Below are 7297 nucleotides of genomic sequence, written 5' to 3'. Positions count from 1 at the left end.
GGTGTCGTCTCACCAGAGCAGAGCAGAGGGGCAGAATCCCCTCCCTCGACCTGCTGATCACACTGCTTGTGATGTAGCCCAGGACATGGTTCACGATCCTGTATTAAATCCTGTATTAAAGATTCATTTCTTCAAGGTGCTTTATGTTTTATCTCTCTGAAATGGTTAGAAATTATGTTCAGTGTGTTGTAAAGGTTTCCCTTAAATAGGCAAAAATTCAAAATATTTCAAAAGTTTAACTTGAGAAATTGGCAAATGCTACAGACAGTAGTATCAGTTACAGATATAAAATTAAAAATATCCAAAGAAAAATACAATAATCACATTATAAACATAAAGAGTACCCAAAATACTCCAGTAATATTACATAGGCAAAATTTTGGATGCAAATAATGTAAAAATCAAATCCTCTACCTATTTCCTATCGAAGCAACTATGCTAATTTTTTAAACAAATTGAAAGTATGACAAGAAAGATGTATTATACATGGGTAAGAGACTTCACATGAAAAGTGAAAGTTTAAAGATGCTGCTTTGGAAATACTAGAAATTCAGTCTGATCTTTCTGTGAAGGTAACGTGCTGTACGTCATTTGGCCTGGACTCAAAATCCTGCTAGCAACTTCTTTCTCACACAGTTTAACTCAAATCAGCCTTGAAATTCCGTCAGCCACATCATTTTCCCTAGGAAATACTGCAAGAAAAATATGGAAGCGTGCCCTCAGAGGTGTTTTTCTAACCTCAGCCTCTCTGTCCCTCCCCCAGTTGTTTTTTTTAAACACTAAGCAACACACTTAAATTTAAGTAAGCTCTGACTATAACTATGTCATTACAAATTGATATAAAGCAATGCAAAAAAGCTAGTATTAAATTTACTTTGAAGTAAATTGTTGTTTCTCCATTACAAGGTACACTGTTATTGGATAAAACCGGAATATGCAACTGTCCCTGTGACCCCATGTGTCTCATCCAGTTCTATCTTTTAGCCATTATTTATAATAAGTGTTCTTAAACCCATTTGATCATCATTTTACTAAGTCATTACAATGACACACAACATGTCATCTGGATCAGCAATTTCCAATCCATACTCTGTTGTTATCTGTTACTTCTGTTCACAACATCTAGCTGAACACACTTGTTGCTAAAAACCTGTTAAAAAGGAACCATAAAAACTGCTAGACAGGTCCAGATCAAAAATCTGTTTAGCCCAATGTCCTTTTTTTTTACCAAAAGCAGCCAACAGTGAATGCCTACAGACAAATATAAAAGCAGAGAAACTGATACCGGGATACCTCCCCGATAGACTTCTCCAGATTCCAGTGAAGTGTAACATGATGAGGTGCTAGCTAATCAGGCTAACAAGTAGCTTTATTGTTCTAAAATAAAAGCTCTTTTGTGTTTAAAGCTGTAGGAAACTGAGCCTAGATATTCTTTTCTTGTTGGCTCAAATAACCATAACAAAATCTTGCAAATAACTTAAATCGGATTAAATTCCTCTCTCCCTTCTCCTTCATGACCTCCAGCCTTTTGTTCCTTCACCTTCATGCAATCTGCTGCACATCGACTGTACCAATAAAATCACTGAAAGAAATCTGAATTAAGGAGGCACTTTTAAAGTTATTTTCAAGCAGGCTTCTCCCTGTTCCCCCCCCCCACGATGGGTGTACAGTGCCATCACTCACACTCCTCCAGGCATACAGCTCTGCCACCGAGCCGTGAAAGAGGGATGGACACAACTGGAAGGCCGAGGAATGGGGACAATTTAATGCGATATGGCTACTGAGACAAACGTGGTTGGTAACTCCACTAGAAAGAAAATAATCTTTTGTATAAAGGGGGATTTAACATAATGAGACTCCAGCTTTTGAACATTACATGAATGTTATGATTTGAATTTTCTGTTGCAAGTAGTTAAGTGATACTCATTTCTCCAACACTGATCTATTTCTCACTCCCAGGCATTATCTGAATCAGACAAAAGGAAAATAAGTAGGAAAACGGGATGGGTTAACTTAATCCAGTCATTCAGCTTGCTCTCAGTTTCTATCAGGTAGGAGTGAAACAAATGAAGTAAACAGCACAATAACTTTACACAAATATTAAGTATTTCCAAATAGCTGGTATGTATTTGCCACATCCTCCCAGTTTGATAATCAGTATCTTTGAATAATTTTACTGATGTATTTCTCAAGCTTGCTTGGAAGAACACTTCACAGATATTTTTAGAGGGCATATTGCATTCAGTGCAGAATTTTTGCCCCGTCAGAAAAAGCAGTTAGATTGATCTAACATGACAAATCATCTTTGCTGCTATCTCCTATTTATTATTTGAGTCCTTTAGTTAGTTACAGGAGTTTTCTAGCACTTGATGTTAAGGTGCGGCCTTAGCATTCTCTCTGTTTGTAGAGGCATACGCTGTTTGGAAGATGAGGAAAAAGCAAATATTGTTCATCGTCCATTTCTCAGCAGTAACTACTAATGGCTCCATGGTTGCCTCTGCATCTTCTGTAAACGCTTCACGATGGATTTCTTACCAGGTCGATTCGAAACTTCCAGGTTCTTTCAACATGCTACTCCTGACAAATATCCCCTGATAATGTCATTTCCAGAAACTCTAGGCCCTAGTATTTATTTTTAAAAGACAGCAACATATCAACATATATGAGGAGTACAAACTAGTAAAACACTCATTCAGCAGTGGGTTCATAATTAAAAAATAAAACAGAGTTTAATGTCTGAAGCATTTCCTAGTCAATACCACTCAGCTGATATAAAAACCCTTTGGTGGGAAGGAGTAGAAGGAGAGTATGGAAGGGGGAAGATAAAAAACCTGAAAGCACAGAAGCCCTTCATTGTGAATTCGGACAGCTCCTTCCCCCATCTAGCACAAAAATAATACATTGGGGAAAAGACTATTAAAAGTCAACAACAGAAATGAGTGATTATGAAAGCTGAGAGTTCTTCTAGTGGTCAATATGCACAGGACAGGATTTATTTTTTTTTTAACTTAATGTTTAGAGAAGTTTAATGGATTGAGATGTAGTTCAACACAGAACACCATGACTGTCTGCAAACAAGCCTGCTCCACAAATAGCCAGATTTATTACAGTCCCTTGTAGAGGTTCTTCAGATTCTATCATTAATTTTCTTACATGGTTAAAATATCATGATTCTTATACCCAGAAGTGGTTCAAATGTAATGACACAATACATTTCATATTTTATAATGACAATGTTTCACTTTGCAAAAGGAAGCAGTAGCAAATATCATGCTATTATCTTGATCCAGACAAAAATTAATTACTTTGTCCATGTAGCTTCCCTTCTGCTCAGAAAGGTTGAGAAGAAAAAGGAGAAACACAAGATAGGAAATAAAGTACAGCTTAACACAGGGGGGAAAAGTACAGATTCCTTTGATTCACTGATACCACATTATACCCAGCCTCTGCCCCACTGCCACTTTAAGCTACAAAAGCAGTGGATGACTTTCTGTACAGCCCCAGCCTACTTTATTTTAGGATGTGGAGGGCAGGTAGTATTTTGAAATACAAGACAACTGGAAAGAGTATTCAAAGGTTTAAGATGGAAATGAGCACAGCAAATCCCTACAGTGAAGGGATGTAAATAGCATTAGGAAAGGAAGAGAGTTTCTTACCATATTCCCTCAATAAGCCATTGACTGAAGACAACATAATCCCAACAGTGGTCTCATCCCTTTTTACTTCCTCAATCTTCCCAAAACATCAAGAAAACAGCAATTTGTTCTTCCTCTCTTATATTCCTGAGGCTGCCATTTGGCAAAAATGCAGAGCCCACCTCTGCTGCACAGTACCTATGTTGTACCTGTATCATACTAGGAAATTCTTCCACTTGTGAATTTTTATTTCTATATAAATAACAAAATATATTAAGTTTGAATAATAATCTTTATTTCTTTATTAGTTTATTTGTAAAAGGTACATTGTAATCCTGAGCTACTGCTTTTATACATTTAGCATCATACAAAGACAGATCATTTACAGTTTGATCATTTACATTTATTGTGCTCCAAAATCCTTATCTGAATATCATTTTGTCCTAGCAGGAACATAGATATTTAAATTACATGTATCCCTGAAACATCCACATTAATTTACCCATCTGACCCCATTTTCTAAATTACTACAGTCATCTAAATCACTCAGGACATTCCTTCCAAATTTAGCAAAAACTTGTTTAAAACTATAAAGATGGGCAGTGCAAGAACTGGTCCCTCAATCCTTTGTGAATACATCATTAGAAAAAGCTTTCTGTTTCCGTATTCTCTTAGCAAGTCATTGCTAAATTGACTAGATGTACTTTGATGGAATTGTCCAAGTAATAGTTTACTCATTTTCTTATTACAGCAGTTAATGTGAATTTACAGTGTCTCCCTTTGCAGTGACCAGTTCACAACTCTCCCAAAGAGGGAAAGTGTGACACGATCAGAGGAAAGTAAGAGGCAACCCATCACCATCTTATTGTCACCTATGTGACACTGAAGTATTACGAAACAAGTCATATGAAATGCTTCCCTTAGACCCTGTAAAGGAACTTGTATGAATAACCAGAGTTAAGTTCCATAATCCGAGCATGGCTTTTAGGATTTGCCAGTTAAAAAACACCAAAACCAAACACCTAAGTCCCAGGATCCTTGAGAAGAAAGTATTTATCCTAACTGCAATCCAATCCTAGATCAATGGAAATTTAATTGGACTACCAAAATAGCATCTCTCTACCTGAAAAATCTCAAAGCATACAGTGTTTACAAATGTCTCTCTAGCAACAGTGTCAGTCTTTTAAAATACACTCATAACTTTCACTTCCTGAATAAGGTCACTATGATCTCAGGCAAAAGATACAGTAAGCAGTTCAAGCAAAATGCTTATTGCTTAGGTTTTAAAGCAAGCCACTTTAATTTCAGTTAAAATGTTAAGTACAAATGTGAAGCTACTGTAGAAACACTTATAAACACTCCTGCTTTTGAATTCTTACTGATCATCTAGAAAAATGGCAGACGGATTTTAACATAAGAAAGGAAATGTAAAACTTAATACTGTCTGTTGAAATAAAATTCAACACCTATAAAGACAGAGTTATGAACATGTAAACACAGCTTTAATATTCAGAGCTAGGGAATCTAGCAGCAAAACAAACTATTTGCATATTATGTAGTGCAATGAACATTTGTTCTTAGAGACCCCCAGTCTTAAACTACTTTGAACAGAATGGAATCCTTACAGGAAAGGTTTTAAAAGTGTCCAAGATGTAATATCCAGAATTACTAGATCTTCACCCGCTATAATCTAACAATTTATCTACGCAAAACTGTGCTCTGGATAACTGACTTTAATGGCTCCCCAGTAGCAGGCCCGAATGAGGCAGATTAAACCTAAGAGATAAGCAATAGCCCAAGAAACGTATGTTGCGTGAAATCGCCTGGCGAAATCTTGTGTACCAACCTAAAAAAAAAAGAAAACAAAAAAGCGTCAAACATAGAGCACTATCTGCTCTTCAGGGAAGAGCAAATTGTCTTAGGGAGAAGCATTTTGGCGCCTTTTTAACTCTGATAAGGAGAAATCAGGTATTTTATTAGCTTAGTTTTACACAATCATAGGATAATTGAGCTTGATGGGACATCAGGTGGTCTTTAGTGCCAACTTCTCGATCAAAGTAGGGTCAGCTCGAAGGCCAGACCAAGTTGCTCAGGGTTTTAACCCAGCTGGGTCCCAAAATATTCCAAAGATTGAGGCTATACAAGCCTCTGTGCACACCTCATGGAGAAACATTTTCATAATTTTCAAACTCAGTAAGGTTGTTTAAAAAAAAAAAGAATCTGTCTCTCACTGGTTTTATTTCTAACTGTCACTGTTTTTATTAGGGAAACTGGAAAATCCTTCATAACTCATTTAAACTCACACACAAAAAATTATTCAGGTTATAACACAAGTTAGAGGTATAATGAGAATCCCACATAGGATTTCAACTGCAGGTATTTCCTCATACGTACTTTTCTGGGACTGCCAGGTAGAAAATTGGCTCTGCTAACCAGTACCAGATACTTCAGAGCCAAGCAAGCCAGACAGTTTTCTGAGTAACAGAGTAACAACAATGTGAGCCTTTTAATTTGTAAATAGCTTATTAGCTGGTTTTACTCCTTATAGGTTGTACAAATTATAAAGGCATATACGTGTTTCTAACTTGTGGAATCCCATTCCCCTCCACTGCAGTGGAACTTACATTCCTGGCTATATAGCAATATGTATTTCTGAAACCTGGAAGTTTTGAGACCCCTGGCAAGAGCAAGACGTTCCAGTATTTCTACAATAAAGTAACACCATTCTTCATAAACCTCAGGTTTTTAGAGAGATGAAGAGTCAAATTCAACATCAGGAAGAAGAGACTCTCAAAGTTTCAGAACTTTTTTTTTTTTTAAGGAATATGTCATTTTTCTGGTTAACTCAGATGATTGAAGTCCATGGTTTTAACAGAGATGATAAAAACCACACAAACTTAGGAGATTTAACTCAAACACTGGGGAAAGAAAAGCTGGTCGACCAGGGAAACTCCTTTGTCTGTACACACCCCTGCACGCAGTTGCAAGTATATCATAGTACATCACTCACAGTTAATCCAACTCCAATGAAGATGCATATCATTCCAATTGTAATATATGCACAGCAGCGCCTCCGTGGCAGTGCACTTCCAACAGAAGAACTGTTAGAAAATAAACGGTATATTAAATTTTAAAAAAAAAAAAAATCACAAACAAAAACCCATACATAAGTAGTAACTGTTCAATCTAAATGCGGGGAGGGGAAGAGAATAGCAACACTCATATACCATCTTAAGTTTATAAAGTTGTAGACAAAGCCTACAATTATACCAAGCAGTAAAGGACAGAGTCCACGTGTTGTTTTAAAGGGGTACTATTGGTGAAGATTATCTAGTATTTAAAAATCTAGGTGGTTACAACAAAGAGAGTGGTGCCACACCTACAGTTTGAGTGTGTCTACCTCCTATATCCACAGCGCACCCAGGCAGGTATCTTGAAAAGCTTTTGGATTGCAAAACCCAAGTTTGCAGCTTCTATGTAGGTTGTAAGACACCCTTCAGACTTTTAATACATCAATACATGGCTTTAATACATTCACGTGCACCTAAGTAACTGGAAAATCACTTCTACCACCCCTAAATGTCATTAACAATAACAACCTGCACTATTTATTTCCTGGAATAGTTCACTCAATACTGTTGAGGGGCTAAACTCTACCCTAT

The 7297-nt window shown here is 36.8% G+C and overlaps 1 long non-coding RNA gene across 1 annotated transcript; it reads right to left on the bottom strand.

Moving 5' to 3' along the window:
* Positions 1 to 3912: 3912 nt before the first annotated feature.
* On the bottom strand, positions 3913 to 6736 carry LOC104166781. The gene is made up of 2 exons (XR_696496.1): positions 6646 to 6736; positions 3913 to 5481 (listed from the first exon to the last, which is right to left on the bottom strand). It is a non-coding gene; the product is annotated as an uncharacterized LOC104166781 (long non-coding RNA).
* Positions 6737 to 7297: the final 561 nt, after the last annotated feature.

Source organism: Cariama cristata, unplaced genomic scaffold, assembly GCF_000690535.1.
Source record: "Cariama cristata isolate BGI_N322 unplaced genomic scaffold, ASM69053v1 scaffold41628, whole genome shotgun sequence".
Taxonomy (NCBI): domain Eukaryota; kingdom Metazoa; phylum Chordata; class Aves; order Cariamiformes; family Cariamidae; genus Cariama; species Cariama cristata.
This window is presented reverse-complemented; position numbering and strand designations above follow the sequence as displayed.